The sequence below is a fragment of the Anser cygnoides genome, chromosome 12, assembly GCF_040182565.1.
Source record: "Anser cygnoides isolate HZ-2024a breed goose chromosome 12, Taihu_goose_T2T_genome, whole genome shotgun sequence".
Taxonomy (NCBI): domain Eukaryota; kingdom Metazoa; phylum Chordata; class Aves; order Anseriformes; family Anatidae; genus Anser; species Anser cygnoides.
Window position 1 is genome coordinate 7326575 of NC_089884.1, and position 23302 is coordinate 7349876.

Here is a 23302-nt window from a genome sequence, read left to right on the forward strand (position 1 = left end):
CCAAAGATCAGTGCTGTTTCTCTACCAACAGCTCCGTGTACTGGGAACGTTTTACTGACCTTGCCTTCTCCAGGTTGGAAATACTACCATTACTTAGTTAAATAATAATAATAAAAAAAAGGCTGCAAAGCAAAGGAAAACAAAGAAAACCACTACTAAAACAAGCACCACTTTTCTCCCTAGAGAAAAGTTGAGAAAATAAACAATGCATCAACAGACGTTAGTCACATTGCTTAATGTACTATTGGACAATACCGCAGGAATTGACACAGTTCAAAAATCTAAAGGGAGCATAACAGAACAGATGGATTTTGGGAAATGATGCCACAGAAATCTCTTCTTACGTGGCACAATTGTCCTGTGTAGGCAAAATGATACCAGATTACAGTGTTGAAGAATAAATGAAGAAACTAGTTCATATTTTCCTCTCCAATTAAATGCTGAAAGTGCTGTGGTTTCTACTGTTGTAAAAAATTCATGGGGTAAGTAAACAATTGTACAATAATTCCTGAAAAGGCTTCTTTTTAAATTTCATCACTTATTCTTGAGCTTCTTCCAAACCATTTGTTTCTTCGTGCTAACACACTATTTTTCAAGGAAAGCAAAAAAAATTTCTAAATTCATGTGTTCCTATATTGTGGTTTTTTTTTTTTTAGTTTTGAAGTTTGTCAGTAGGCAAAAACACAGTAAAAGTGTACTAAAATATTTCAGATAAAAGATTAGAATTTCAGAAGTATTTTTTAGTATCAGATCCTTATTTATACACATAAGTAGAAGCAAATCTTTTCTGGCAACCTGGTGCAATTATGGATGCTGTGTAATTGAGGGCCTCCTCTTGTGGAACTCATTTGAAAAGGTGTTGATAGCCTGTGCAACAAGAAGTGCCCGTACTCCCTCAGATGCAGATTTCAACGCATCTCTGGAGTTATATTACACTCTCAGAAAGACACTGAAACATGACTATTAGTTACACTCTACGATGTAAAATAAATGATCTCTGCAAGGCCTTGTACATCAAATGAAGTTGCAAAGTAGGTCACTAAAATTATAAGCATGGTTCTTGACTCACCCATCTCTGCTATTGCTCTGCCATCCTTGACTGAAGTAGATTCATGGTCATGGTGGGAAATTAATGCTGACTGGTGACAGGCAGCCTGAAAATCTTTGCCTCCCTCCTCTCTTTCCACCAATGAAAAATACAACTATGTTCTCATCACTTTGGTCTGCTATTTGTTGATTCCTGAATGTCTCAGAATAATATTAAATAATTTAATCTACCATAAGTGAGGAGAAATCTTTATTTGCAAACTTCATCTGTGAGAATTTTAGCTGTGCAACATCAGTGTCTTTTTCTTACAAATGAGTTTAATGTGCCTACCCAAAATCAATTCTGTCACAGAAAAATACTCTAATTACATTTTAGTGCTGTGACTGAATTTATTGCCTTTACAGATAACATCATTCATGTATAACATGTACTTAAATGGAAGAATAATGTATCTTGAAATAATTGTTAAGATATTTATGGTAAAACTGTGGCAGGTATGCCACAGTGCAAGTGAACAAACTGAAGGATATTTTTAAAGCTCATTCCATACCTTGCTCCACCCCATCTCTTTGTAGCTGAGATAATAAAACAGCAAAAATGACTTAGGGATACATTTATCTGTCTCTAGTTATCCATCAACCATTTTCTTTCTTGTATGTTTTCCTAAAACAGTATACACTAATTCCAATGTTTTGTCTCTCTGAACAATACTACATAAACGAATAATGCCACAAGACTTCCTAATTTTGACAAAACATTGGAATAGATAGGAAGATTGTTCTTAAACAACAGTTCAGCGGGTTTACTATCTTGATTTTTCTGCTCTGAGCATTAGCCTGTTTTCTCTGCCTTAAAAGTGATTTTTTGAAAACAAACAGCAGAGTTTGACTGTGACTTAAGAAAACAGGTTAGCAAGAAGGACAATGTCTGTCCCCAGAAGAGTGAAGCAGTGCTGGCCAATAAAAGGCAGACACAAAAAGCTACATTATTTGTCTGGGTTTCAAACTGTTCCAGTCCTTTGTGTGTGCTTTCTGTTTCTACACAACAAACACATGACAGGACCTGACATGTACATAAATAGGCAGGAAAGTGTCTGCAATTGTTCTGCTGAGAGTCCATGTGTCACCATTTCTGACTTTCCTCAGAAAGACAAGAGAGAAGCATTTCCACAGTTGTTTTCCAAAGCTTTCCACATTAGCTTGGGAAAAATTGCCCAAAGATTTATCACTGCCAGCGCAAGTGGATCACCTCAGGGTTGCCTTCTCAGCCTTCAGGCAAATGCAAGAGATTTGCAGTGTTTGCAGTCTGGATCAAAAATGGCTTTGGTCCTAGAATACAGGATTAATTCATATCAATCCAGTGGCATTAGGAACTGCCAAGAACAATGACAAGGGCCACCAAAGCCACTTGTCCTTAGTGTATCTGTGTAGCTTTGAAGACTGCTTCTGAGCTTATAGAATAATTGCTGCACTTATCTGGACACCATGTCCCGGTCAGCATACAGTAAAAACGAACAGAGAATCTGCTTTAATTTCATGTCCCTTCCACATAGTGTTTTTCCCACTTTGTGAAGTCTCAGATATATCCTTAAGGGGAACAGTTCCTTGGAAGCCTGTCTTGCCCAACCTGTGTTGTAAATGCAGATGAAAACAGGAAATTGTTGACATTGGTAAATGTTTCAGACTCGTGCTAGCCATGATAGGTGTTAGTATTATGCAGTCTGGACAAAGGCTCTTGCAAACTGGGTAGGAAACATTCCAGAATTTATGACTGTGACTGTAAACATCCTTCTACAAAAGTGGAGCTTCCCTTCTCAATTGCTAGGATGTGGTAAATGACCTTGTTGACATTTCCAGTCTCTTTCAATACAAATTAGAACATGTTAGTCTAAACTGAAAGCATCTCTTTAAGCCACTTCAACACAATCTGTAAGAATGTGTATGCCTGTGCCCTTTCTCGCTGTTCATGAAGTTTCGACTGTAAATATTACTGATGGTGACACATATGTTCCCTAGCTAGTTTGTAGGCATAACTATCCCTCCGCCCCCTCGAGGAAGGGGAGCATATTCCTTTTGGGTTGCTGCAGTTGAATTCCTTCCATAACTGGTCCTTCTATCTTATTTATGTTTAAGGATGGATATTGATTCCCAGTCATATCTTCCCTTCTTTACTTAGCAGTGCAACAGAGGGAAATATCTAACCTTTTCCTCCTCAGATTCTCTCGAAGAGCAAATCCCAGTGAAAAAAAAATAGAGTACTAATATATTACTTCTTTCACAATCCATGCCTAATGCTCACTCTGCTAATGAACTAATAACTGTGCAAAGTAAGCCATCATATGAAAAGATACACTGACGTGGATCAGAAATATTTGAATGCCCTCAACATGGGGTTATGGAACTACTGTCAACAGAAGAAAGGGGAGGGAGGGGGGTTATACTTACTTCAACATGACAGGAAAGTGAACAGAACTGCTGAACAGAAAAAGGTGGCAAAAGGTCACATTACTAGACCATTCTTCACACAGCTGCACTGATCATGTACCCTCACCAACACCCTTTTAAAAACTCCTGGGTTGAGACAGTGTTCCACTACCATGGAATTTCTGACTCTCTAGGCGATGCAGCTGTGTTACATTTAATTTTTTTTTTGATAATAGATTTTTCATGAGGCAGAAGAGTTAGTGGCCTCCAGCTTTTGCCAGATGATTATTAAGTGGCTTATCACCTAATACAAAGGGAAAGGACGTATGAAAGGTGAATTTAAACCCTGCTTTCTTTGATCTTTTTAGGGGGCAGAAGGGAGAGTAGTGGAGGTCTAGGAATCCTGTCATAGCTCTTTTTATCCCACCTAAAGACATCATAGTATGAATGAAATGCTTCATGCTTCCAAAGCAGTCTGTAAAAGAGAAATTCAGAGTCAACCAAAGCAATCATAGAATCATTTGGTTTGGAAAAGACCTTTAAGATCATCACGTCTGACCATCCACTTAACATTACAAGTCCACCACTAAACCATGTCCCTAAACACCACATCCACACGTCTCTTAAATACCTCCAGAGATGGGGAGTCCATCACCTCCCTAGGCAGCCTTTTCCAATGCTTAACCATCCTTTCTATGAAGAAATTCTTCCTGATATCCAATCTAAACCTCCCCTGGCACATCTTGAGTCTGTTGCCTTGGAGAAACACCTTCCAGTTTTCCCTCCAGAACATAGAGTCTCCGAGTGGTCAAGAACTAAGTGTGAGCTTAAGCCATGAATCTGAACCTCCTGTGAAGTACTTTATTCCAGTGTCCTTGTATTTCTGCTTCACTTCTCCAGTTCCTGGGCTTTCCCTCTTATCAATAGGATGAGTATCTGTAGCCCTTTATTCCTGCTTGATTTAATGAACTGGCTACAGAAGGCAAATATAATTGCTCCTGTAGCACTTGTGTAAAGAATAATAACAATAGTAAACATCACAGCAGATGTTGCTATTCTTCCAGCATTATTCAGTTCCAAACAATCTACTTTCCATTAATGAAGAAAAATACAAATGCAGAATTTGGCAGTTGAGAGGGAGAAACAAAGGAGTGATGTGAGTCTGAATCACTGAGTTTGTTATGAAGAAGCATTACTATGGCTAGTGCCAGGGATTATTTACACCTCTCTCATTTGTTGTATAACAGCTGCCCTTCTTTTTAAAATATATCTGCATATAGTGAGTGTGGTTGCTAGCTGCCTAACTCTCATGTGCAAGCCTTTCTCATATGCCACACGTAACAGTCATACTTCTGTTTGGAGAAGGAACTCTAACAGTTCTCAACTGGAAAGGAGATTCAGTAGTCACAGAGAAAATCTGCAGCTGTCTGGGCTAAACAAATCTTAATGTCTTCTGAATGTTTATCACTGCTCACTTGCTGTTCTCATGGTTTTATTCTATTTTAGTCTTCTTTATGACAAGAGAGCATTGCTGAATACTGATGAGATGAAACATTATTCAGATCCAGGCAATATTTTTTTTAGTAGTTTTTGGGAGCCCTCGCTATCTGACCTACAATATTTTGGGTACTGTTTCAGACAGAAGGGTTACATTCTGCTGTTCTTTGGGGCTGTGGATGGAGGAGATAAAAAGAGGCTGGCAACAGAGAATGTCTGAGAAGATCTGGTTTTAAAATTTTGATCTGTTTAAGTTTTCTTCCTCCACCAGTAGATGTTACCTTATTTTCCAATATCTAAATGATTTGTACAAAATATCAGATGAGCCGTCTTTTAGTTAAGGAATCTGCAACATTAGATAGATCCTCAGCTGACATGGTTTCCATGTCTTCAAGCGAGAAGAACTTTACAGTTCTGAGCTACATACTAGTAGACCATTGCAATTGTATCTGAGGTTGGCTATGGTAAAATCTGGACCACATTTCTGACCTGCAGTGTCTGGCTGTAGACCTCTCATGGAACCAAGTTAGATTGTAATAAGATCTATAAGCAAACTATGTTTGAATGTTAGGCCACTTAGATAAATCCCTTAATGGATTTATGTGAGTACAGAAGCCTAATACTTAATAAAGTTACTGAAGGGTAAACTGAGCCACTTGGAATATCTATATAAACTATTCCTCCTGAGATGGATACCTGAAATAGAACTGGGTGTCTATACAAACAAGCCCAATACAATCTCTGCCATTTATCTGCATGACTCCTCCCTAAGTCTACATGTTTCAAAAGAGTAAAATGACTGTGGTGCACAAAGCTTTCCTCAGCAGCACTGCTCATTCCACATGCAATCATTTATTTATGTATGCATGGTTTCCCCAGTATACCTCCCTTAGATTTGAGTTATCAATTCTGGAAATCAATAAAACACATCTGGTAAGTAAAATTTGGATGGTATCATGCTGTGATAGCTTTTGTAATACTTCCTGCATTCATTATTAATGGTTCATTATTGAATTAATAATTTAAAGTTATCTCTGATAATTTTATCAGTCCCCAGTCTGGTGTTTTTTTCTCTCTCTTTTTTTTTTTTTTTTTAATTTTCTATTATTATTTTATTTGGGTATGACTTTATGTTCTGGGACCAAAATCCTTCATATATTTTCAGTGCTTCAGGGACTAATCAAAATACAGTAAAGCTCAGGGAAAATGAATAGGTAAATGTTACTTAATATAAAGAAAAGGTAAGTTGTCTGTGAACCTCATTTAATTTTTTTATTTTTTTTTTCTTCTAAGCCTTCTACTTTCTCCTATATCAGTAATTCACTTTCTCTCATATTCGCTTTGCAGATGTAAGGGGTCTATCACTTCTGGGACCTGAATAAAGATGAGGTTGAGAATTCTACCTTTTGAATCAAAAAAATGAATATCAAACAGTTTCTTATAGCTAAAGATAGTAGCAGTCCAAACAGGAAAATGTGGGATTTAAAAAATCAGTATCAAATTTTCACTTTAAAGAGAGAAAGTTAATTCTTAGATGAGGTGAACAGCAAAGTCAGTGGTGACCAGTAACTTAAAAAGAAGGTGTTTAGTCTATGAAATATTAGTCTATGAAAGTTCTTCTTTGTAGTAAGGTATGGAGAGTCCAGTGTTACACCATTTAAAAAAAAAAAAAAAAAAAGAGTTGTCCTGCATGGTGGATATACCTGAAAACAGTTGTTCCAGAAAAATATTGTGTTCCCAAATCTCCAGGTAGCAGAGACAGCAGGAAAGTAAGAATGTCACTGTATAATAAACGTATAAGTTAACCTCATTGGAGTCAAAAAGGTGTTTTTCTACTAGCCTCAGTGATACCAGGCTTTTATATCTATTTCTTGTATTTCTTTCATCTCCATGATCTTCATGATTTCTTCCCAATAAAAACTTGCAGAGTAAACAGAGTAAATGCTGTGTATTGTATGTAATGTGGAGAACTGAATACATATTCTCTAGCAAGGGAAAGATTTTTATCAGGAATAGTATAATTGATTTCTAGTTAATATTTCATTTACTTTTGGTGCATTTTTCAAATTTTGCTGCTTTTTGTACAGATTATATATATATATAAACCTCATATCACATTGCACCAATTAGTATAAAAAAACATTGACTTAAGAATAAAGAAATCTTTAATCGTTACATATAATCATATATTAAATATATTGACTACAAGATATGGCTTAAAATGCATATTTGAATGATCAAAATCAAAAGATAAAGGGTATTTAGAAAAAAAACAAATAAGTGTTTTCTATTCCTACAGCAATGACGCTGGGAATCAGGTCATTACATATGGGATGGGAGACCGCATGAAGAAGTGTAGAGCTGAGTTCCAAGTTTGGTGCCAATTGAATACTGGGCAAGATTCCAGATAGCATCAGTAATGTGGGAGAACTGCCGAAAGTTAAGGTATGCAGAACTGGAGGAAAGATAAAATTGCAGAATCCCAAACTTTACAGCTCAGTAGGTAGATTTGCTATCTGCAAAAGAACACTAATTTTGTTGAAGTCTATGTATCAAAGAACATACCTGAGAACTTCAGAAACATTTTTTTTTCTGCTTTTGAAGCTCAGAATGAGAAGGACTTTCCTTTCCTTTCCTTTTATTTATTTATTTATTTAATCAAACCTTTTTTAGGCAGTAGAATTCCTAAAAGAATAACAAAACTTCTTGAGGGGAAAAAGAGAAAAAAAAGAAAAAAAAAAGAAAAAAAAAAAAGACCACTAGGTCTCTGAGCAGAAACTCCTTGGAGGCAATGGAACCATTTTTTCTATATAATTCAGTTTGGCTGAGGATTCTTCTCAGAGTAACGCTACTAGAAAAACTCCAATGAATTTGTAATAGGAAAGATCAATCAATAGGAGAGACCTTTTTCAGAATGTTCTCAAACAAACTGTAGAAGTATCTTCATTTCAATGGTAAAGTTCACCATCCTTTTGGGCACCTGCTCCAGAAAGGACTGGCAAACTTTGCTGAAAAGGGAACAACAGCAATCCAGTTTTCATCTTGCACAGTATTTGCCTTTTAGAAACTGGATGGGATCAACTGCTTCCTTACTTGCAGATCACAGAGTGTTTTTGTTTTTTTTTTTTAATTATTTTTGAAGATTATGGATTTCCAACACTTTCCCCAGACTAGATGCTTTTCTACTGCTATGTAGAAATAAAAGCAGCTTTTGGAAAATTCCAAGAGTAGGAGAGACAGTTGCAATCCTTTCGTTTTCAATACTTCATAGCACAGGCCCTAGGATTCCCTAGAATTAATTTTTGCCTGTAGTCCCATAGCAGCTGTGTAATTAGAGCTTTTCTCTTAGATAACCTCTTAATTATTTTTGTTCTTCTTCTTTGAAGCCTGTCCTATTCTTCAGTGTACTTCTGCGGATACTAGAAACAGACACAGTATTCCAGAGTGGTTTACTGAATTGACAGTACTAAGGCAATATGACCTGTTTCTTGCTATTTTATATTTTCTTGCTTATTACATCTAAGGATCATGTAAATCTCCTTGGTGCTCGCTGTTTCACTACAAACTCATGTTTTTTTAATTATCAGATTTCTACGTTTGTAACAGAATCATTGCTTCCTAGGGTAGACAAGTTTCCTTTCCTTTAAGCATGGCCTACATTCTTGACAAAACTACAAAACTACACCTTTCCATTTGAAATACTTAATCCTCCATGCTTACCAGATCCAGATCCAATACTTTGTTTCAGGAACCTGTCTTCTTCATTGTTTTAATTCCATTAGTCTTCAAATTAGTAATTATCTCTGCAGATATGCAGGTTATCTCAGTGGATACTATATAAAGAGGTATGTAAGTTAAATAGCTGGTAACTAGTGATATCCACATTGTCTCTGTTTGTTGCACGAAAGTACTTAAGAAGTTTTTAGTTTTCCAGAGAATGTCCAAATACTGTTAAGATATCTGATATTGCTTACTTTTTAATTTCAACACATAAACTTAAAATCAGCGAACAAAATGATCACTGCTGATAATATAGCTATTATTACTCACTGTTCAGTATTCAGAAGAAGCCCCAAAGTAAGATGCTTTTCATACTAGCTTTAAGGAATTACCAGGCTTAGTAAAAAGCCTCTTTGTCATCATCTCTCAAGATGACTTTCATCAAGTTATGTGTCATCAAATGAATAGTTGTTATAATAATGCACCCAGCTTGCTCAAGCTGGATCCATCAGGTACAAGGGATTCGTCCTATCAAACAGTGTTGTTTTATGCATTTTGACAGATAATACTGAGGTAATTTAAACACAAAGTTTCATCAAATAAACACAAATTGTTCTTGCCTTTCATTCCTTTTATTCTAATTTTAAGTTGAAGGATAACTTTATTACCTTGCAATTGGATCTGTCAAGTTAATACCTATATGCATTTTTAAATGATAAATGTATGTGCTGCAGCTTTTGGCAAGAGGTTATTTCGATCCTTATCGTCTTTTCAGTGACACCGGTTGAGCACATGGGTCTTTTCATGCATAATGAGTTTTATAGGTCCTTCACTGTATATATAGCAATTTGCCTTATATGAGTTTGATACAGATTATGTTTCTTCTGTCCGTTTAGCATGTTTGCAATGATGGGCCTCATTAACGTCGTAACATATGTTGTATAGGATACGTCATCAGGAATACTGAAATGTGTGAGAATCTAATTTAAGTCTCAGGGCTACAAGCCTGAGGAGTTTTCATTGACATTAACGGGAGTCATATATATGAAAGCATACATTGACTTATAAAATTCATATTCCTTCATTAGTGCTATCAGTAATTTTTAACAATTATCTTTAATTTCTATCAAACTTGACCACAATACATTAAATACTCTTAGCACAATAGAGTAATGGTTACAAAAATGGAAGTCTTTCTGAAAACAGCATGCTAATAAATCTTTCAAAGATTGAAAATCTTCCAAATGTGTCACTTACAGTGATATAACATGGATGGTTGAAAGCTGGGTTTCTGGAGAAATGAAACTAGTCACACAAATGGTCATTTCTTATGAAAATGTCAATACCTTGTAAAAAATGAAACCATGTATTTCAGTCAAAAAGCAAAATCTAAACTGATTTGATATGACAGTAAAGAATCTCATGGAAATATGATGTAGGTGCTTGATATTCACATTGTCTTGCATGAGCTAACCTGCACTGCATAGGTGGGTCAGTAGAACTAGAGAAGTCAGTAGTTCTAAATGCTAGCAGTGCTCTTTGAACTTTAGGAAAAAATAAATAAACAGATCATTTGAATAGATACCCAGAGCTAATCTTTTAAAATAGAAAGCCACAGTTCTCTATGAGATACAAAATCAGACAGATTTATGAACAACTGCGTAACAGCAACCCTTTTTCCTTTGTAAACTCCTCCTACCCTGGGAGCACTGGTTCAGATTGTGCGCCTGGGTGTTTGCCAGCTAAAACTGCTCCCAGACAAATGCAGATAGAAGTTATAATCTTCAGAGTGAAGTGAAAATCAGCATTCTTAGAAGGTCCTCAACCTCCAAACACAGGTGAATGTGAGAGACTAGTTATCTCTTTCTTTAAGGGTTAATTTCAATGGTAAGAAACATAAAATCATAGAATCACAGAATGGTTTGGGTTGGAAGGGACCTTAAGGACCATCTTGTTCCAAGTTCCCTGCCAAGGACAGGGACACCTCCCACCAGACCAGGTTGCTCAAAGCCCCATCCATCCTGGCCTTGAATGCTTCCAGGCATGGGGCATCCACAGCTTCTCTGGGCAACCTGTGCCAGTGCCTCACCACCCTCTAAGTAAAGAACTTCTTCCTAATGTCTAATTTAAATCTACCCCTTTTTTAGTTTAAAGTCATTCCTCCTTGTCCTATCACTAAACCCCCTGATAGTCCCTCCCCAGCTTTCTAGTAGGCCCCTTTTGGGGAAAAAGTCACTATATATTGGAAAGTCGCTATAAGGTCTCCCCAGAGCCTTCTCTTCTCTTCTCCATGCTGAACAACCTCAACTCCTTCAGCCCATCATCACAGGAGTGAAATCTAGAAACATGGAAATATGGAAACATGGAATCTGGAAATGTGGAAATCATAGCATGAGAAAGTGATTAGTTATAGTGCAGAAAGTAAAGGAGATATGATTTGCATAAACAATTAAATTAAGAACAATGAAATTCTTAAGTATTATATTTGTTTTACGTATTTAGTCTCTCAGGCTCTGACATCAGACCTCAATCTTGGGATAAATCAAGGTCTGAGTGTGGCTAAGAGCTGATATAAACCGGGGCAGCCTCAAGGTCTATTTTGTTATTTGGGGACTACCAAAAATTAGAGGTCTTGTGCTCCCTAGGAGTCATTTAACCTCCCAGGCTGCATCTTTTACTGCCTTCTGCAGTCAAAGTAGCTAGAGAGGAGCTGAAAACTGGCCTATTATATCTATATTTTTGTCTGTCCCACACTCCCAGGTGTATCAGCTTTTATTATTCAAAATTATTTGCCTTTGACATGCTGCATTCTGAAAGTATATTTATAGAAACATTATTAAAGAAGTGAATCTTTCATTGCTGAAAGTTTTCTATGATGCTGTTTCCCCTTAACAACATCATAGCCGAGTGTTGGAACAGACAGCTTTATAATAAGATAGAATGTAATTGATAATGCAGACTTACTTGATAGTGAAAAATGAGACTGTCACCAGCTTCATGGAAAATCATTTTGGTAGAACAACCTTGCAACTGAAAGAAAAGAAATAACCCAAAATAGACAACTGGTGTCTGTTAAAATTAGTTCACACACTGGTTTCCTATTCCATTTTGGTTTAACACTTATTTCTTGATTAGTCCATCTTTGATCTCATTTGTCATTATCAAACTGTTGGACATAGTAATGTTTCTCTGAAAGACAAATAGACTGAAATAGTCAATAAAGCAGACACTTCTTATGGCAGAATTCGGTCAATTTTACTTCTTCTGAATAATACTTTACTCCATACCTGCTCTTGTTATTATTTTTGTGCATCTCTGCTCACTTGGGGTCTGAAGGGTTTTGAAAAAACATTTTACTCTATTCTTATTAATTGATTAAGAAGGTGTTCAATGAGAAAAATGGTACAACCATCATCAAACACATGAAGGTTACTAATATAAAAGAGAAGTGACATTGCTATAGTAGTATATGAAGGCTTCATACTCTGAGTACTAGTGTATGTTAAAAGGAAGTACATTGAGGGTAAATAGATACAACATGTGTAGCAAAATAACCTGAAAACTGAAATTATATTTCAAAAGACATAGAGAGAGTCCCCTGATATGTATGTTTTTGCACCATCAAAGTTAATGCATTGAGGTCTTTATATCTATTTTGAGATGGACATGAGAAACAAATGAGGAATAAATAAGCTCCAGAGGAAATTCTGCATTACCAAAACACCATCTATGCACATTATAAAATGGGCCTGAGAATTGAATGAAGAATAAATATACTCGAGAGAAATTCCTGCATTAGCAAACCTAAATGATGTACTAAGCCTTTTCACCTCTAATTTTTGTGATTCTTTAATAGATCTGTAATTAAGCTGCTGATCCTTAAAATGTTTTTGATAAGATGTAGTACAGAATAAGCATTAGTAAGCTAGCCTCTACTAAGGCTTTTTTGTCTTCTGCTAACATAGATGGTTCCCCAGGTCCAGAGTCACACAGAGCAAAGGTGATGTATTGTTCACTACCTATGGATATGGCATCTATTAGGATCTGGAAAATGGGAGGTGTCCAGTTCCCCTTTTTTATGGCTATTGCCCCAGAACATGGGACCTCACACACTGCTAGATAAAAATTTGGAAATGATAAAACTTACCATGTGTATACAAGCCTGCTGTCTCCCTTAATTTCAAAGAAGCTGCCTGATTGCTAACACACATGGAAATCACCCTTTCAGAATTCCTGTGAGTCTAAGGGTAGCTCCTCTAAAGTATATTGGAATCAGGGAAGCAACAACACCAAATACAAAGTGAATATGAGTATGTGTACAAATCATCTTGCTTTTCTCTGCATTCAGATGAGGCCTGGCATTCTGGATGTAATGGCATTCTGATTTGAGCAAGGTTCATCCCACACAGGTTCATGAGGTTTCCAGCATAAACCTACATATTGTATGCTTAATAATTCCTTGATAATAACTATTGCTGACATTCAGTATGCTGTTTGACATGCTGACTGAAAACTCATTTCATTTTAGAATAGAGTTAAATAGCTAAACAATTGACTGCGATAAAGATGAAGAAGAAACTCTGTCTTCCTGATTTTAAACCAGCTTTATCTAATCTAAAATGAAGAACTTTTGCAGGATTTAGTCAGTCATGTAGACGATATCATTTGCTGTATTTTATAAATGTCTCTGACAGAACAAAGACATTAACTTTATAAGAGGGATGCTAGGCACACACAGTGGCAACTTTTCATAGTGTTTTTGTTAATGACAAATTATTTCAAAGCTATCATGACCTGAAATAACACTATAATACAGCTACAATCGTTGCTACAGCATGTCACTGAAAATAGGCCAAATTAAGTCCTGTTTAGCATTCTGTTCAAATGTGTGATTGTTTTTTAACAACTTTTTGGCTGGCTCAGCAAAGAATAGGGCAATGGTGACACAGAAAGGCTTAGCTGATTTTATTAGAGGGAGTATAATTTCTGGAAACTGGATGCCAACCTGGACTATCAGATACCTAAACCCAGCTCAGGGTTTAGGTATCTTGCTCAGAGCGAGTTTTCTTGCTCTGGTGCCAACTCTTAAAGGCTTGGTGGAAGCTTTCAGGGCAGGTTTTTTAAGTGTCTTTAGGTAGTATTGGTGGTATTTTGAAAAATGTCTTAATGGCTAACTGCAGCAGGAGTTCAGGTTGAAGAAGAAAGTAAACGTTTAGTGAGACTTTAATGGAATTTGGAGACCACACCGCAAACTTATGTTCCTATAAAGTTATGCCCATCTGCTTCCAGCTTGTCCCATACCAACCAACATGACATCTCTGCATATTTTTCCTGTACACTTTTCTAGAGACCTTTTTTCAGAGGTATAGCTGTCTTACCTTGATATGGCTAAAAAATCTATATTTAGATCGTGCTTCAGCTGCATCCATTCAAAGAACTAGGCATTTCCCTGCCTTTCTGCCTTGAGAGTATGAATCCAGTAGATGTGTTCTAAGCACACCTAGCACACACCTGGAAGATCAGGTGTCACACATAATGTCACCCCTTTTTACACACCAGACATTTTATACAATAAATACTTCTCATATCCCAAGAATCCTCAAACTACCATATGTGGAAAGAGGAAGCAGCAAAAGTGGGGAACTTCTCACCTGTTTTACTGAAGTTGATCCACTCTATAAAAGAGCACATCAAGAAATAAAAAAATAAACTAAATGCTAGCTTTTACCAGCTAAAGAAATACTCTGTTTTTCTGGTTGCTGCTATAGAATCCAATTCTGTGATTTTCATGTTGAAAAATTATTGAATAAGAGAATCGAAAATATTATTTTCCAAGATAGAAAATGTGTTTTCTGATCACTCTTGTCATTTAATAATCTATGTTCAAAATACATATTTGGTTCCTCCTCTAAGACTTTTTTATTCTAGTCAGATTAAGATAAACTGGGCTGCAGGGAGTTATGGACATGGCCTAAAACAATGCTTTGTCCACATATTTAAGGCTATAAAATTCTCTCTTCCCAAACTTCCTAATGGCAGGATATAAAATTGAGAATTAACAACAAACCATTCATTTGGAATGAGTGGTCCTCTGGAGGCATAATGGTTATAAATGACATTATAAGACAGGAACATTTTTACTCATTTGCTGAGGTTGTGAAAAAACACAATTTACTTGACAGTCATTTAAAAATATACCTTCTGTTGAACTGATTAATTATAGAATTTTTCTCAGATTTAATCACACCAGATCAAGACTCTGAATTGCTTGTATATTCACAAAATGAATAGTTTATCCCATCCAACACATTTGGGACTGATATTTTGCTACTCAGTCTTTGTAGCATCGAAGATTGGAAGAATTGTTTTATTATTTTCAGCCCTCCCCTTCAACTGTTTAAATTAGCAGCAGTCTTTGTCAACTACAGTCCTCAGTACTTCTGGCGGTTGAAAAAATTTGTAAATACCAAAGAAAAAGAAGGGAACAAAGACAGAGAAGAGGAACAAGCAGTGCTTCTTCCAAAGGTGTATAGGCAACACTTGTGATAGTCAGGGCAGGAACGTGATTTCTGTTGCTCTTCATGAGTTGTACTATATGTACCTGCTGTATGACTATGACATATAACTCTGCTCTTCATAACATCTCATATTCAGTGTACATGAAATGGGAATTTTATTCCATCCAGACATTTTGTCTGGTTGGACAGTCTGTCTGTTACGTAAAGTAGATCATGGAACATTAGAAAATCAGGCTTTCACTTAATGGATGCTCTTTGCCTTCAAACTGCTTACAGAAAAGGGAAGTGTTAAGTCCTAGTTTTACAAAATATGATGCTTAGTTATGTTGACAAGCTGTAGCAGGTCTCAACTATATCATGCAGAAGGGCAGATTAGGGTATCCTGTGTTCCTGATACTAAAAGAGCAATGTGAGCACACCCAAAACAGTTCTACACAGAGTCAGAGTGTGTCTGGTGGGCCTTATTAGCTCAGGCTCAGCACTTGCTCTCTGTTGTGGTTTAACCCGGCTGGCAGCTAAACACCACACAGCCGTTCGCTCACCCTCCCCCCTCCCCCTCTGGGATGGGGGAGAGAAACGGGAAAGTGAAGCCGGTGAGTAGAGATAAAGACAGTTTATTAAGACAGGAATATAATAATAACAATAATAGTGATAATAGTGATAATGATAATAGTATTAATAATAATAATGTGTGCGAAAACAAGTGATGCACAATGCAATTGCTCACCACCCGCTGACCGATGCCCAGCCTATCCCCGAGCAGCCGGCCCCCCACCCCGGCCAGCCACCCCTATATATTGTTTAGCATGACGTCAGATGGTATGGAATACCCCTTTGGCCAGTTTGGGTCAGCTGTCCTGGGTCTGTCCCCTCCCAGCTCCTGCTGTACCCCCAGCCTGCTCGCTGGCAGGACAGAGCGAGAAGCTGAAAAGTCCTTGGCCTGGTGTAAACACTGCTCTGCAACAATTAAAACGTCAGCATGTTATCAGCGCTCTTCTCATCCTAATTCAAAATATAGCACCCTACAAGCTACTATGAGGAAAAATTAACTCTGTCCTAGCTGGAACCAGGACACTCTCGTAGCCCAAGACTGCTCAGCAGGGAAGCTTTCAAATGTTTCTGCACTACTTTTCCTAGTGTATCTAGGTTAAGAGAGTTTATCAGCTCAGGCTTAGCGTAATGTGAGCATAGGTGTATTGCTTTAGGTTCTGAAATATTCCAATGTATATCTGCAGTGTTGTCTTTATAACAAATTCCACTTGGAACTGAGAATACTTGAGAGGACAATTCTGAGAAACATTTTACAGTCATGTCAAATCTAGAAGCAGAATAGGATCAGAGCTTTTGAATCATCTTGGTTTCTCAGTCTCCATTTATCATGGTTAATGGGGAGCTCACTACAGCTACTTAGTCTTTGTAATATCAAAGACTGGAGGAGATTTTTGCTATTAGCTCTTCTCACCAACTCTTTAAATAGGAAGCATCATTTGTCAGCTGCACAGACTCCTCAAATGTCCAGCGTTAAGTGAACGATTCATACTATTAAATATCCTTAGTAAGTCATCTAAGTTCTCTTAACCTACTCACCAGTTATTAAAGCATTTATTTTCTTCACTCCTTTCACCTATTCTTTTTAATTTTGTATTTTATTTTAAGTGTTTAATTATGTCTGGTAGAATTACCACTTTTGTCATAAGTGTTCACATACTGAAAAGATTATTAATATTCCATGGATACAGCATGTATGTCCTCCTTGCTTATGTTTTCACTTTTCTCACTGGTAATGGATAAAGCAGTCTTTTTAAACAACTCTGTTGTATTTTAACATTAAAATAAATAAATTCTGTTCCCACTAAGGAAATTCTGACAAGATCTAAGCAGCTTATGCTTCCCCTGAAATATAACTATGTTTCAGGTAGATTAAACCTTGACAAAATGTTAAATCAAATTAAATTCTGTATGCTCAATTTTCTTTGGGGAACCAAAACTCAGTGAAGTGTAAAAGTCTAATTAATTATGTAGTATGCTAATAATTTTTAAATTAAGAACACTTGTGATTTAACTCTACCATGCCATGGATGTGTTTGCAATTGACTATGACAACAAGATTATGAAAGCTAAAAAAAATATTAGGAAAATAATAAACCAGCAACCAATACTAGTTCTGCTGTGGGAATTTATACAATAGTGAGAAGAGAAGAATGCTGAGTCTGGCTCAGACGAAAGGGCCATCTGTTGCAAAACTGATGCACAGTGAAGGAGTAAACAACTTTATTTTGTTGTTTTCACAGGTATAAGCTCCCAGCCTCTGGTCAAATTTAGAGAACAACTGAGACAGAAATTTCATCCGGATGATCATATTGATAGCTATATTTAAACATATTCTTACTTGTGTATCTAACTTTTTTGAGCCTGTTTAAGTTTTTGCATGCAGAACACCTTGTGGCACTGAGTTAAACAATTGGATTTTGCAATTTAGAAAAAGGTATTTGAAACCTTATGCCTAATCTGTTTATGCTGCAAGGACTGGTAAATAATTTAGCTTTTTTTTTTTTTTTCTTTTTTTTTATTATTATTCTTTACAAGGCTTGTGAATACTGGCTTTCCCAGCCTCATCATACGGTGGCTGTTCCATATCTCTTAACACTACTAATATTGTTCAAGTCTGTTGTATCGTTTTTTGAGATATGAAAATTGCTTGTAGTAAAGAAGATGTGAATATGCTGCACGCACGGTAATATAATACTGTACTCTACCCAAGGACCAGTTCCTTTATTAATTATTCCCAACAGTCTATGGCTTTTTCATGACTATTGTATGCAGAGCTACTCTTCAATACATGTCTAACTCTAGCCTGTATGTGTAGTTTTAAGAGATTTAGACTATTCTGAAGTTTGCATAGCTTGGGATCAAGTGGCTCCCTTGAACGCAAGCACATCTTATTTAGGTGTTTCATTTCTTGTTACTTGAAAGATCACTATGGAATGTGAAACATCTCTCTTATTTTATGTTTTCACTAAGGTGAGATCTGGTACGTAGCTATGCCATGTATGAATGAATTCTAGGTGCAGATGATTCTTGACATTATATTGCTTCTTTTCCTCATAAAACCCATTTTCCTGACCACATCACTGCTCTCCAATGTACCTAGTCTGGTTGATGAGAACAGGAAGTAGAACTTGGGTTTCTCACATTCCTTGTCCTCTCCGCTCGTTTTTCGTCAGGCTCAAAACCTGTTGGTTTACTTATAGGTAGCAGTAGATGTATACTGTGTGCTTTCACTGAAAACCTTCCTAGAGTCAGAAACCCAATCTGAACAGATGCTATAATATGTTATTGTGGCCATGGAAGGGCTAGTAACAATCTGTGCAATTTATAAACACTATGAGGCAAAAATAAGCTTTTCTGTTACCAGACAGATTTTGATACTGATCCAAGTAATCATGTTTAAATCTCACTGTAGCTGTGTAGTACTGAATCTATCTGGAATGTGGTATCACATATTTCCATCTCATAGAAAGATGCCAAGAATCAAAGTTTCATCCATAATAATAGTATGTGATAAAATATTCATTTCTGCTTGCCCATAGTAAAACATTAGGCACTTCCAGAAGATGAAGACTTTTCTTTAGATCTGATCTAGTAACTTTTGTTTGAGAGAGAATATAGCACAGTATATCAAATTGAACTCTCACATTTACCAGAGATACATAAAAAATAGAAATGTGGGACACCCTGCACAATCTGAAGTGAACGTGCTGCAAGGGTAGGAAGCAAAAGCCCATTATAAGAAACTGAAACTCTATTTTTCAATATACTTGTGTCACATCATATAATATTTAACCAGAATCTCAAAAGTGAAGGAGGCTTTAATGTAGAATCATAAATCAGATTCTTGCACCACATAGGGAAGCCTTGTAAAATTGAATTGAACCACACAGTGAATAGTAACACGTTACAGAATAGAAGAAATCAGCTTTGCCTTTTCTTTCCAATGGTGACATTTTGAGAAGGTTCACAATATCATATTTGATAGGATGGAGAAGGTAAAAGTCTGTAATTGCATCCTACATCTCTTAGTGACATAAACTATAAAAGAAGCCAATATAGAGTCTTATCTTCAACACTGATTTTTAACATGAAAAGACAGACTTACAGACACAATCATGTTGTATTCTGAAGTACAAGTGCCAGAACCTTATTCCTGGCAGTGAAGTTGTGTTCACTATGATATCTTTCTAAACTAAGAACTGCTGGTGCCATGTATGATTTTGTATTCTTTTGTAAGTTAAAAGGAGTTGCATATAGGTTAGAACAGTTATAAATGAAATAATAAGATTATAATAATAGCACTACTTTGTATTGTATTTTTGCAAATGCTTTAAAAACAAAGCAAAAGTTACTATCCCTACATTACAAAAAAAGGGACACAGAGAAGGCAATAAACTGTCCTAAACATATCCAGGAATATACAACAGCAGTCTCCAGTGTCGCAGTATATTCTCTATCAATTTTTGTAGCAAGGCAGAAGGTGTCTGGATTGGTGCAGGGATAATAGACTCAATTCTGTAAAGCGCTAAGTGACTTTGAGAGAGAACTGAACCATGCTTCCATCCTATTCTCATGGAATTAGATATAATCTCCTTTGGATAAGAAGAAGCTGAATTAAAAATATGTCAGAAAGCCAAAAGGTAAAATTCTTAGTAGGGAGAAGCAGTCTTAGATGTTTTAAATATTGCAATTTATGAGAAGTATATTGTTATAATATTGTTATAAAAGTGAAATTATTGTTGTTGTCATTCTCTATGTGACTATTATTTCTTACTCTGCCTGTATCTGGTAAAGACTTCCAGCTTGTACATCAGGCTTCAGTCCCCACTCTCTCACTTCATCTAACTCCCATCGGAGTACTGCATACAAAAGAGCCGAAAGATAACAGCAGTATATCACACTGTTTCAGAAGTACTTCTGCATCCATCACTTTGAGATTTCTTTTTTATATGAAGAAGATACTGCTATAAATTCTGCTGCAAGAAAATACATGAAGATAGACAGAAACGCAATGAAAAACTCATCTTGAACTACTAGAGAGCTAAACTTTAAAGTAATAAAGATCAAAAGCTATCTGCAAGAACTCAATGACTAGTTGCACAGCAAGCAATTAGCAATGATAACAGTTAGAAATTAGTTCAAGATAACAATGCTTAAAGTTGATATTTTTTCTTCCTGCAGTTCTTGAAAATGGATTTTTTTTCACATCACAATTAATACCAAAAGCAGCAAATTTTTTTAACAATCAGAATTTTTAAATATGCCTGTTTTAAAAACTAATATTTTAAATAGTTCAGGATGATGAAATTCCAATTAAAAGAAAAAAAATAGAAAATATTTTGACACTACTTGAAACCTAGATAAATGCTGCTTCTTTCTTCAAGAAACTAATTTTCTTCATGAAAATGAGAAAACCATTTGAAAACCATCCCAATATTCAGCTAAAACCAGTGTCAATTTAGAATTAAGGAGTTCTGTGTAATGTAAGAATTAATGACACATCTCCTGAAGAAAATGGTGTCCAAAAGTTAATGTATAGCAAAGATCATTTCAAAGAGCAAGATCTCCAGGATGGGAGGACCAATGAACAGCAGTTTTTATGTAGGATTATGCAAGAAAATGTAACTCAGACAGGCTGGTCACTGTGACCAAATTTAATGTCTACTAAGATCTGTGGAGTAGTTTCAGAACAACTGAGCACTTCATACTACCAAAGATATGCAGATCCAAATCACAAACTTAAAATGTAATGGGGTAAGATTCTTATTTACCAAAGCGGTTGCTCGTAACTACTGTACCTGAAGCTATTTTATATACTTCATTAGATTTTTTTTCCTGATTCATGAGTTATCTGATATAATATTAGAATACTAATTTTTAACTTTCTTGTGGGTTCCATAGGAAATCCTGGTCTGTTACTTCATGCACAAACATTTGATTTAACTGGTTTATTTGGATTTATCTAAACACTCTCAGAATGAAGTGATTTGCTGGCCTGAATGTTAGTGTTGTATATACTTGAAGCAGAAAATCTGCATTTAGTTCAGCAGTATCAATATGTAGGTACTGAAGCAGAAGGTAGAAGCAGCATGGGCACCCATGGAGAATAGAGCACTTTTGCAAACAGTGTCACATTTTTTTGAAAAATACATCTGTTTTGCTCAATTGACACTCCATGATACTGCAATTATGAGCCATATGTGAGCGTGGTAATTTGGGAAGATAAATTAACATTTTAAAATCAAGACTTGGTGATGTTTATATCATTTTGAGACAGCTTCCATAAAGATGAAAGGGAATTCCCTTCCTTTTAGGACAGGATCCGTCCTAACTGCCATTAGATACTTTAAAAGAACTGTACAGTGTCTGTTGCTTCAAGATAAATCCCCAGAAGGAGTCCTGGCAAATTCAGAGTTCTTGTTCACAGCATGGCCTCTGAGCTGGGTTTGATCATTGTTCTACAGCTACTGTAGCCACAGATTAGGTTCCCTCCTTACTTCTTTTTAAATGTTAAGGTACAGTGTTAGCCCCACATGCCAACAGGACGCCTACTGCAAAGTCAAGTTGGACCTGACAAGTGAAATATTAAATGTTTGGTATAAATTGCAGCATTAATTTATTTACTTATGTTACTTCAATAAATATTGCATTTCTGAATTGGGAATTTATTAATTCTTTAATAAAATGATGAAATAATCCAAAAGTAGGCTGCAATCAAAATTGTAATATGAAAGAAAAGTGGAAAAAAGAAAGTGTACTGGTAGTATGTTGTAGTCAAAACAAGTAGTTTAAACTGAAAACAAGTGGCAGATAATTGAGAGTATTTGCATGTGTGGATAGATGTTCAAAACTAAACTTTTGAACTCTCAAACAGAAGTCTGGTGCCCAATATGGGCTGGTTGTACATTTTGGTAACAGCTAAACAAACAGACTAAACAAAAGTGGCAAGTTCCAAATCTTCCAGCTAATAAAGAAACATAACACAGAACCACCAATTAGGAGGCTGAGCATGCATTGTGCGTCTGCACATAGACTATTGAAATTGGGCAAAACAAGTTCTCAAGAGCTGGTGACTGAATAAAGGATTCCTGAAAAGAAGAAATTGTCTTAAAAGTTAAAGATCTTGTCTGGAGGAAAGATCATGGAGATCGGAGATCTGCATGGATGCAGAGAGCAATGTCAGGGGATGCCCAGGGGCTTTGTCCACAACACCTGAGACAGATATCTCTGAGCAGCTGCACAGCAAAGATTGACGTGACTTTCTGCCTGGCCTCGCTGAACTAGCAGTGGCCTCCCTGCTGGGAAGGAAAATTAAGATCTCATGAACGTAATGCTGGGGAGGGAATGGGAAGGGTGTGTGGGATAACCGGGTAGGCCAAAAGCTCTTAGTTGTGTTGCTTCTTAAATAAACCCTGGTATCCATATCCACTACAGGATATCTTTTACTGTGTTTCACCCATGACATGGTAACAGGTAACTGAGAAGGACAAGTTAATACTCATTCAAGTTAATACTCATTCCTTTCTGCATACAAAACCAATTGTCAGAACTTTCATGGTGCACTGAAAGTGCTTTGAGACAGCGATGATACAGGAAGTTTGTCAAAAGCTTTCGTGATTATATTTAAGAAAATAATGATAAATTTTTATGAAACAGGCTGATTTTATCCAGCTTTACACCAGCCTCAACTGGGTCTAAACAATACAGGATGCAAAGTATTCCATGTAAGGACAGAAATGTTCCCTACAGTGTATAGAAGCTGAGTAGGTGTTTGAGTAGAGCTAGGAATGTAGCTATCCATCCTCTGTTGCTTTTTTATAACTCGATCTCTGTTTCAACTTTTGTAGTTTAAGCCAGGGTAAGTATGTGTTCATTTCAAGATAAATGAAATACATATTCAAAAACATTTATTATGGGTAAAGGATTTAGAATCCAAATTTGTTAAGAATACTGGTTCCTTGTCAGCCACAAACTATGCTGTGCTAGAGCACCATATAGTTTATTTTTACATGGTGATTGCTGCCTACATTCAGTTTGATCTGTGA

General features: G+C 36.3%; 1 long non-coding RNA gene across 1 annotated transcript in view; it reads left to right on the plus strand.

The window, feature by feature from the left end:
* LOC125183372 (uncharacterized) overlaps positions 1 to 23302 on the plus strand; it is an 85375-nt gene that overhangs the window by 12764 nt on the left and 49309 nt on the right. Inside the window, exon 4 of the long non-coding RNA XR_007165285.2 lies at positions 7268 to 7413. This is a non-coding gene — a long non-coding RNA (uncharacterized lncRNA). The remainder of the gene's footprint in view (positions 1 to 7267; positions 7414 to 23302) is intronic.